At 43.4% G+C, this 11,246-nt stretch overlaps 1 protein-coding gene across 2 annotated transcripts in view; it reads right to left on the reverse strand.

Annotated features, from left to right (window-relative positions):
- ZHX2 (zinc fingers and homeoboxes 2) overlaps positions 1-8,862 on the reverse strand; it is a 115,731-nt gene extending 106,869 nt beyond the window's left edge. For both annotated transcript variants that reach the window (XM_045006204.1, XM_045006203.1), the window contains exon 1: positions 8,578-8,862. The gene's annotated coding sequence lies outside the window, so the exon portion shown is untranslated. The remainder of the gene's footprint in view (positions 1-8,577) is intronic.
- Between the last annotated feature and the right edge of the window lie 2,384 nt (positions 8,863-11,246).

Below are 11,246 nucleotides of genomic sequence, written 5' to 3' on the forward strand. Positions count from 1 at the left end.
CAATCAGCAAGCCGGTGTATCCTTTATAACAGTCTGCTACTATCAAAAGCTTTCAATGGAAGGGAGCCAACTATTTAAAACAACATCCTTTCTTCTGAATTACAGGAAACAAATTAGATTTGACCTAGTGTCACTCTGCTCCAAAAGAGTGAAATGAGATTTTTTTTTGGAGGAACGCAGCGCATTTAGCTTTAACCAAGATCAGAATCCCTTCTCTCTCTGATAACTTGATATTTCGTAAGTTTCAGGGAAGCCATATGAACACCTGGAAGAACATTAGCAATAAAATTTACACCATCCATGCATTCTCAGCATAACCATAGAGACAAGAGATGAGAAAAATTCTCTGCAGTAACTTACAGCTAGTGCTAAAAAGTAGGCAGGAGGAATTCAACAACACAGTTCTGCTTTAGTGGTGAAAAAAATCATGTCAAACAACATTGCAGGTGAAACTATTCAGACTTTGTTTAGTGAGAGATAATTGCCTGCCTTCAGTGAGCCAGGGCTTGTACCTGAGAGATGCTCAATGGAAGCTGAAGATGTTCAAAATCTTGCAGGATTAGTCCTCACAGCTTCTAACCATGGAGTCTTTGAAATACAGAACACATGCTATCTCAAACGTGAGGTGAAACTTTCTACTCTTTGACTTTTATCTATCTATAAAAAGGAGCAAGAATCTCCAGCTTCTAACATCTTACTGAAGTGTAACATTATGTAACTGAAACTAACAAGCATGAAATATAAGTTTAGAGATAAGGAGGAGGAAAAAAGTTCCAGAAAACTCGGAGAGCAGGGAAGAAGAACACCTATGTCAAAAGGTCCATGGGCTTTTTTCTTCAGCCTTGTATCAAACCCCTTCCATGTTGTCTACAGAGTTAACTGCTAGTTCTTTTTTTTTTTTTAAAGAAACAATTAAATACAAAGATTCTGTTTAAAAAGGCAGGAATCACATTTTTCACATGACAATGTCTGTCATAAGAGATGTACCAGAAGCTATTTCTTTCATCTTCCCCACACCAGTCTAGACAGTAGGTTAACTAACTCCTAAAAAGCAGCGTAAAGTAACCTTAAGAGTCCTTATTTCTGATAATTCGCTTAGGCAGGTCAGAAAAGCTCTCAGAATCTGTTTTACTGCTCAAAGCCTAAATGAGTAAAAACAGTTTCAGCATTTACTGACCAATAGCTGGTAAAAACAACAGATAACTAAGAGAGGATCTGAAATCTACAGGTAACTGGAGCGTGCAAATAATAAACAGAGAAATTATTTAGGATGGTAAAGGGGGTAAAACTAGGACTAATGGGCCCAAATTAAGAAAGGAAAACTGAGCCCAAATATCAGGAAAAATTTCCTGGCAGCAAGAAAGATATATTAGGGTGTGGATATATCAGAGCCCTGAGATATTTAAAACTAGCCTGGACAAACCACTGGGAAATTCTTAGATTCATAGAGTTTAAGGTTGGATGGGACCAGTAGGTCATCTAATCCAGGGGTTCTCAAACTTCATAGCACCATGACCCCCTTCTGACAACAACAATTACTACCCAACTCCAGAAAGGGGGGAACCAAAGCCTGAGCAAAGCCAAAGCCCAAGGGCTTCAGCCCCAGGCCGGGGGCCTGTAACCTAGCCCTGCCACCCAGGGTTGAAGCCCTTGGGCTTCTGCCCCGGGCAGTGGGGCTTGAGCTTTGGCCCAGGGCCCCAGCAATCTAAGCCAGTCCCGGCGACCCCATTAAAATGGGATCACGACACACTTTGGGATCCCAACCCACAGTTTGAGAATGGCTCAATCTGCTCTCCTGTATATCAGAAGCCATTAAATTTCACCCAGTTACTCCATATTGAGCACAACAACTTGTGTTTGGCTAAACCATAACTTCCAGAAAGGCACCCAGTCTTGATCTGAAGAGACCAAGAAATGTACTGTAGCAAACAGCTCTGCACTGGAATGTCTTAGGCCAGGTCTTCACTACAAATTTTTGCTGGCATAGTCATGTTGGTCAGGGGTATGAGGAGGTGTGATTTGTGACTGATGTAGCTGTGCCAGCAAAAGCCCCTAATGCAAATGCAGTTGCACCAGCAAAACTGCTCTTTTGCAGATGTAGCTTATTTCACTGATGGGGCTGGAATACGCTATGCCAGCAAAAGTGCAGTTTTGCTGGTGTCAGTTGTGCGCACACTAGAACTGCTTTGCCAGTGTAGCGCACCAGTATGTCTATATTGGCAAAGCGCTCCTACTGTAGACTTGGCCTTTGGATGTCTTTTCTTCCATATCTATGAACAACAGGACCCTCCATCAACCTGCACTCAATCTCTCCTTTGAATACCCACTCTTGAGGGAGCACAGTTGCATTCTCACAACTGTGGGATCATGAGCAGTTTGGCAGAGCACTGTTTCATTTGTTCTCTTGCCCAAACCGCTCCTATCACATGCACACCAGCAACCATGCTATTTTGCTTACAAACATTACCTTCCCGGCAGCTGCTCAACACACAGGGCTCTCCAGTGTTCTGATGCTCTCTTTTTAATAAGAGTATCAGCTCGTGCAGCTTTCACACCATCAGGGAAGCCTGACTGGGTGGCCTGGTTGTTCCATTTTCCGCTGGTGGAACATTCCACTATGGAGAGAGGGGAGCAGGAGAGCCAAAAATACATGTGGAATATTAACCAAGGTCTTTCTAAACAAAGGTCTGGAAAATAAACACACGTTCATCCAAATTATGGGGCTAGAATTCAATTACGGAATTCTCGTGGGGTATGTAGTCATCAGAACTCTGGTTGCGTAGCCTTGTACTTTTAACAGGGTGAAACACATTTGTGTGAAGGAGGTTCATGGAATTCTCTATTTACTATCCACACTATTACCCCAGGATGTATGTGAGGCATAGATCTTTCACCCCGTGCGCTGTTTTTAAACTGTACACAATACATGGATCTGCTTCCTCACAATTTGCTTCCAGTCCCCCTCCTCAACATTCCTTGCCCAGTCAAGCTCCCTGCTGGCTCCTGCTACTGTATTCCCATTGCCAAACATGAAAATACCCACTGGCTCCTGGATGGCTGAACGGCAGCAGTAGCATAGGTCTGTCCTGGCTCAACACCTTAATTTCATAAAGCAGAGATGTGGCCTCACATGAGTGAATGTCAAGATCCTTTCTGCATTGGTTGCAGCGTGTTTAACACTGTAATGCATGTATTCGTCTATTAGAATGCAAGTCCTCAAAGGTACTTCTTATGCAGGGTTGGAAGGATTAGAATTTTTAATCGGTAAGTATTTTTATGGTAAATGTTGATTTGATTGGACTGTACACACACGCTGATGAAAAAATATTTCCATCAATAATAGAAATGTATAGATGGGTGAATTAAGAAAACTGCTGCCTGAGAACTTACAAAGTACTTATCCGTAATTCAAGCTCTAGTATGCTTTGGCATGAAGGTGACACTTTGTGTTTTAATGGTTATACAGCTTTAACTTTTTGAATTGTAACAGCTACTTCATTAAATAAATTGTCTGACACGCCCCAAATTTCCTGCAACTGTAAAAATTTAAAACAAAAAAAACCCTCATAATTTTGTACAATAGATAAAAATAGAAAAATGCTTACAAATAAACATTGACATTATCAGTCAAAACAATTAATAAAATAGAAATTGAATTCTGTCAAGTTTATTCTTATGATATTAGTGTTCTGTTGTTGGCTGTAAAGGTGACGAACGCCATTCAGTTTAGCTTTTGCATTTCTCACTCAATCCACTGACAAGAATACACATTCCATCTAGGGTCTTCTCCCAAGGCCAGATTAACCCATCACTGGGTCTTCGGCAAACGTGCACTTCTGGGCCCCTACCTTGTTGGAGAAGGAAGTGGGTTATTTATCCAGTGACTCTTCTCTCCTTGGCTCTGTTTGGATTGTCAAGTGAGACTCAGCTGTGCACGAGGACTGTGCCCACTCATCCACTGGTGCGGCTTTGCACAAGAACTGAAACAACTTTACTCAATCTAGGGAGTAGCCCCATGGCCCCATGTGCCAGGCTGGAAAGCCACCCACTCAAGTGAGTGAAGTGCTTTCAGTTTGTGTGCAAATTTGCATTGGTAATAAAGCAAAACAAAATTGTTCCCCCCTTGCCTCCACGAATTTGAGCTGTAGTCTTGTGCCTACTTTACCTATACTGGCCCTGGCCTCTCCAACACTGAATGTATGAAATCATACTACACAGGGTCTCTCTCTACAATACTACAGCACTCATGGCTTGTCTATTCTTGAAATGCTACAGCGGCACACACAACTGCGGCAGCACTTCAGTGTTCTTCCATCAGTACAAGTCATCTATCTCACCAAAAAGCCGTAGCTACGTTGACAGAAGAATTCTTGAACGACCTAGCGCTGTCTACCCAAGGGTTGGATTGGCTTAACTTCATTGCACAGGGGTGCGGATTTTTCACACCCATGAGTGACGTAGCTGGACTGACCTAACTCTTTAGTGTAGGCCAGGCCCAGAATCAAGTGTTGCCAAATACTGAGACTACTGATAAAATCCTGAGAGTTGGCATGAGACATGTGAATCTCAGTTTTCACATAAAGAAAGTTTCTAATCCTCATGGCTGTAGATAATAGCTTAAAAACATGAACTGTAGAGGCTCAAAAATGACAAGGTATGTACAAAGAACCAAAAATATATTTGACTTAAAAATCATGAGATTTTTAAGTCAATGTCATGATGTTTTGGGGCCAGATTCATGATTTTTGAATGACTGAGGTTAGTAGTGCTGACACTGCTCTCTTTTGAATGGTGCAAACACCCTCTGCATTTCAGCCAGGCCTGTGGAAATAGAATACTGTGTCCATAAAAGTTGTTGCACATGACGAATATTTTCAGTGCAGATCTGGGAGTCAAGAGGGTCTTTACAGCTTAAACTATTTTTGAACCAAAACAAATATGCGCTGGATAACAAACAGATGTGTAATACATTTCAGAATGAAATATTTTTATATGGTTTATAAAAAAACCCAGCAAAATAAACATGAATTACAGCTGATGTGACACCCATAAACATACCTGCACACCATGCAGTGAGTTACTTTGGTGGGTTTAAATTCAAACCTTATGCATTATTCTTGTGTTTTGTTTTATTACTTATTTAAAAAGTGTACAGGTTCACAAATTAGGGCATAACACCATTAGTCAAGTAATGCTGAAGCATGGAAGAAATTCCTTTTTAAAGCCAAAAATCTATATATCACTGTTTTCATTGAAAAGTTAAACTTAATTTTCCTATTATCTACAAGACATCCCCTCAATTCTGAAAGGATCTGGTTTTACAGTGATGCTGCACAACACGGCCGTAAATTATACCCAACATATTATTTTATTTATTGTCGGTAGCTGTTTTTATTCCTCAAACTCAGTGGACATGCTAAACAGTAATTTGGGCCAGGATAAAAACAAAAACAAACCACACCACAAACAGACCCAAAACATTAACTGTGCTGCAGCTAAAATACTCTGCAAGACAATCCAAGAACAGGGGGAGTAAAAAGTGAAGTCATGATACATGCAAATACTGTGATGTCATTTCTGGCATTAAAATCAACATTCTGCACAGGGACAAGCAGATCCACAGCAGCAATCAGATACTTTGGGGATTCAGAAAAAAAAAAAAGGATACCTTTATTATGCTCAAGAGCTGTCTTCTCATATAAAGTTTCACCAGCAAAAAGAACAAACAGACGTGATGGTACTAACATCTAATTCTAGGGTCAACATATTAATTTTATACATACTCATTAGAAATCATATATTTATCGTAACTTGGAGAAGAGGGCTTTTGGAACTTGAGAGGAATTATTTATCCAAGAATGAGCTACTTTCAACTGGCAACCTACTTAGAGAAAACCTGAGAGAGTTTCTGCTCTTTATGTGGAGGAGCAGGTGGGAACTTAGCTTTAATTTTCGGCATGAGTAGTCATATTGATGTCAATTGGACTATTAACATGCTCAAATTTAAGCATGTGCTTAAGTGATTTCCTAGATTTGGATCATAAGGGGTACAGAGAGAGGGGATGACAAGTGAAATCTTCCATCCATATATGATAGATGTTTTGGAAAGAATGAATAGGTTAAAGGAATGAGAATAAAGGCTGGTGTTAAAACTTTAAAAGGCTTCTTAGCATTTACATTTTCAACTATCATACTGTGCAGTACATTTGCTTTCCTTGACGGGGAAATTAATACATAGTTAAAGTTATGAATTTATGTGGTTTTACTGGGTTGTTAGTGCCTCATACCTGAGGCTGACCATACTCTCAGTGCTATGGGTTAAGGGTAACAATTAAAGGCAAAGCATTAACAGGGCAGAGGCAAACTACTTATAAGTACACCAAAAAATGAAACATAGATCAGAGAGTGCTTACACAACCAGAATATTTCTTTTTATAAAGGGAGTTCAGGCAGCTGTCATTTTTAATGCATTAAGCCCTGATTTAGGAAAGTATTTAGTTGAGGCTTCATGTTCTTGAAGTTAAGCACGTGCTGAAGTATCTTCCTCAACTGGGGCCCTGATATCGGCACAGTCAAATGGCAGCAGGGGGAAGGAATCACATTATGTTTGTTGGTATTCTTATATTAAAAAAAAAAAGTAGTATTCCACTGGTGACCAAGCCCTTGTGAGGGCTTCATAACTCCCTGGTTGATGTTAAATATGCCATTTTAAAAGATGTATATTCTTCTTGGTAGTCATTTGATACTTTGTGGCATTGCTGCCTTGGGACATAAATGTAATGAGGTGATGAAACAGAGATCTTTTAAATGTAAAAAGAACAGGAGTACTTGTGGCACCTTAAAGACTAACAAATTTATTTAAGGTGCCACAAGTACTCCTGTTCTTTTTGCGGATACAGACTAACACGGCTGCTACTCTGAAACCTTTTAAATGTAGTTACCTTTTGATTGAATACCTCCTGCTTAGCTCACCCACCCCACCCCTTTATACTTCAAATTTTAACACAGAAGTTTTGTTTTGCTTGGTTTTCTGTTTTGGCAGGCCTCCTTCAATCCCCTACAACTCCAAACGTTTGCAAACAGCATCCGCATTGACAAGATCAGGAACTTTCATTCAAAAAGTTACCAGAGAAGCCCCAGGTGGGGAAAAATGTACAATGTCCCTTTAAAAAGCTGGCTTTGCGGAAGGCTGGATTCCCACAGTAAAAGCAAACAAAAGGCAATCAGGAAACAGTTGAGGGCAGAGACCCCCACATGGCTTTGAAGTCAATCAATCAGGTGGAACTCCTCAGCAAATCACAACTTCACTTCCTGAGAACCAAGTTTTATTCCTATCAACACGGGGGGGAATTGTCTCTCTTCCCCTAGTCTCAGCCAAGACAGAAAAGAACAAAAATCACCGGTGTGATGCTTTAGAAAAATCAAAAACTTTGCCAGGAATCTGGAAGACTCTTCCCAAAAGCGGACGGAAGAAGCCAAGAGACAACTAAGATCTCTGATTACTAACGTTGTCTTTGAAAAGCAAGTTGCAACAAAAGAACTGAAAACACCACCAGCAGCCACGAGGATTAACCTCTGATGGGATGGTTTAAAGCACCAGCCGCTGAGACTTTTTTTTTTAAAAAGGAGGAAAGACGGATGCACTAAAGAGAGAGCAACTCTGTTTGGCGGATGATCAGTGTCGTGGCAAGTTTTATTTGGGGGCAGTGTGTTGGGACGGGGGTGTCAATCTCTACCCACCTCAGGGCCCGGTGTAGAAACACACCCCAGCTCATGATTGTTAACACAATGTCTCAGCTGCTGCTGCTTCTCCCTCTCACCTCTTATCTGCAGTTACCAGGAGCTGTTAAAGGGGCTGCACCCCAGCGCGTCATGGTGCCTGCCACCACATTAAGGACAAATCGTCACTGGGAAAGAATAACACCCCCGCTACCCACCCCTGCCAACTCAGAGAAGTGGGGCGGCGAGCGGTGCAAATGCCACGCGTTCCAGCGGGAGCCAGGGGACCTCCCCCCCCCGTTGGGCACCCGGCTCCGCGGATTTATCTGGCTTTAAACCAGAGGGAGCTGTTAAAAGAAGGCAATAAAAAAAATCGCCCTGCTCGCCTCTACGTAACGCCCTGTCGAAAGCGGACGCCATATTTTGTGTTGCTGATGTCGACAGACACAGGGAAACGTAGACATGTTTTTTTCCCCCTTTCTCCTCCTCCTCCTCGTCTCTGCCCCATTCACCCAAACTTGCATGGCAGGGAGGGGGGCGGATGCGTTTAAACACAATCCGATCCCCCCCCCCCTCCGGCTTCTTCTCCCCCTTCTGCAATCCCCCCCAGCTGAAGTTCCATTCACGAGCCCGTTTCCAAAGGCGCTGGCCGGGGAGGAAAAGTTGGGTCTGAGCGGCTGGCGGTCGCCTGCGCTGGGCTCGGGCGAGGGGCAGGAGCGCTCGCAAGTGCCTGGGGGCAGCGAGGTTCGGGGGTTCGCGGGAGCCCTCGGCGCGTCCCCGGGCGGGTCGGGGTGTTTGCAGGGGGGGGGGGAGGTGAGCGAGGCAAGGAGAGGGGAAGCGGGCGGGGGAGTCTCTTACCTGCGCCCAGGAGGCTTTAGGAGGCAGCGGCACGAACTTTCCCCCAGTGGAAGGGCTCTGCCTTTCGCCACGCTGGGGAACGTGGGAGCCTGGGCAAAGCCCCCTCCTCCCCACCCCCCCAGCAGCACAAACACGGGCAAAAAAATAAAAATAATTAAAAAAAAAATCCTTCGATCAGTGGGGAATCTACGCCAAAACCCACATGATCTCTGACGTCAGCATGCGTATTTGCATACGATACCACCAGCGGCTCTTCCACCGGGGTCCCTTTATTTGGGAGAAAGTTAGAAACTGAAATTGACCCAGGCGCCTTTAAGAGGCTGATTGTAAAAAAAAAAATTGCTCCCCCTCTGCGATCTAGGCACACGTACGTGTGCGTGTGTGTATGGGGGGGGGTCTCTTCCTTTCGGGTAACTTAAAAAGTCTATCGCTACCGCCACTGGTTTTTTTTTTAATATTATTATTTACCTAGGAGTTGGCAGGGCCGGGAGAGAGATCATTGGATATGCCAAAACCTGCATCTACCTGGATCCTGCTAATGTTGTTCCCAAGACCCCAAATTATCCCACCAAAATAGAGAACAACACTAACCACTCCCACTGTCTCCTCTCCCCACGCCCTCGAAAATACCCCAGCCCCTCCAACACATTCCCATGCAACTGTCCCCCCCCCCCCGCTCCGATTCTGGCACCTGGATCCTACTCAGTTTTGGCCCCACACCCTCCAAATGGTAACGCTTCCTAAAGAACAAGTGTAGACGCTCCTCTTGCACACGCACACCCCTCTGGACTCCAATGCATCCCACAGCGCCAGCGGCATAAATAGTCAGATGTGGGCCCAGGACCGGGCAGTCAGTTTTTGGTCCTAGTCCCCCCAAATGCGACCGCCTAAAGAGCGAGCAAGCAGTAGCTGTTCCTGCTGCACCTTGACTATCCAGCCCAGGATGAGCCACACCTCAGATCTGGCATCTGGATCCTGCTGTATTTTTGGCCACAGACACACAGAAACGGTACTACTAGAACACAGAATACGCCATGAATTTACCATTCTCCCCCGAGTACCCCCCTGGCCCCATCACATCCTCCTAACAGAGAGATGCAAACACTCTAATTTGACACCTGTATCTTGCTGGGTCCAGCTGATATTTGGCTGCATACCTCACACCCAGTTTTCCCGTCTAAACGTAGTTCAGGCAGACAGTGGCATTTTGCGGCTTGGGGCCAAAAACTGTAAGGATCCAGTCTTGGGGGCGGAATGGACCTGCTATTACCGCCCTCTTGTTCCAGGATGCAGTGGGTGGGTGTTTCGTTCTTTGTTTAGGCATTATAATTTGGGGAAGGGGGGGTCAAGGCCAAAATTGGCACGATCCAGCGTTTAACAGCACTGTTGGAGGAGTGCATCGGGGCCGGGTGTTTTGGGGAGCAGTAGGAGCGACTCTATTCGGTCTCTATTATGATGGTACAATTTGAGATCTTGGGTACAAAGAATTGGCAGGATCCAGCCTTCGGAACGCTCTCCTCTAGTGAGGTTTGAAGGGGGAGACCCGGTGAAACCGACAGTGTCCGAAAATCCCCATGCGAGACCCATTTTTCTCTAAAAGTTCAAGGTGTCACTGACGAGCTCGGCAAACTGTTGATCCCGACCACGTGTAGCAGACAGAGAAGCCGGTGAGAATAGGGACAGAGGCGGCAGCATTGCAGAAAGCAGGCAGCGTGCTAAACAGCCTGTGCTCATCATTTACAGTGTTCAGATCTGCCTGAATTTTGTCTGTTAGTGAAACAAAACAGATCTGGGATGAGGCAGGAATGACAGTCCTGGCCTTTTCGGGCTGTGACTATCTGCATCTTGTATATCAGCTGAAAACAAGGTTCCAATCATTGTTTACATTGTAAGGGCATTGATGAAACTGTCTTCCTAATTATAACTAGCTCTTTTAGAATCAGGTCAGGCTACCTGGGGAGGTAGGAGGTTTTTTTTTTCATGCTCTACTTCTAATGTAGCTTTTTAAATCTTTTGTATTTTATTTTTTTTAAGACTTCAGATCACTCTTGTTTATTATTTTCTGGGAAATACTATTTCTCAGTTAATGCCCGAAATTCCCATTAATCTACTATAAACAGAAGGATCCTTTCACCATTTAAAATTAAGATTTAATGTCTTTTTGGCTTTAAACTACAAGGATGTAGTGAGATAGGTTGCACGCTATTTTCGATTTACTTAAATTCATTTAAAATTCATATTTACTGATTGCATCTGAGTTCAAAATACCAGCCATTTGTAGCAACCACAGGCTAATATGACTTGTGAGAAGCATGTTATCATCTGAATGGCAGGGGCATGTTATCTAGTCTAAATTAATATTTTAATTGTTTATATAGAACTCTCCAAAAACCTGGAATCACTTGGTTTTAGAACCACCCCTGAAGTTTTCAAATTGGTTTCATGTTAATAGTATTCTGGGGTACATAATTAGAGCCCAGCTTGCACCTTTGAAACCAGCTGTACAACCTTGTTTGTTGAACTTTTTTTTTTCTGTCTAGAATGGGGGATTGCAAGATGCTTATATTCAAATGTTTGAAGAAAAGCACCACGTTATTGTAACTGAATAATCATCTAAGAAGGTAAATATGTCAAAGTGATGTCAAAAGACTTCTTTACAGGGGCACTCT

This window comes from Mauremys mutica, chromosome 2 (assembly GCF_020497125.1).
Source record: "Mauremys mutica isolate MM-2020 ecotype Southern chromosome 2, ASM2049712v1, whole genome shotgun sequence".
Taxonomy (NCBI): domain Eukaryota; kingdom Metazoa; phylum Chordata; order Testudines; family Geoemydidae; genus Mauremys; species Mauremys mutica.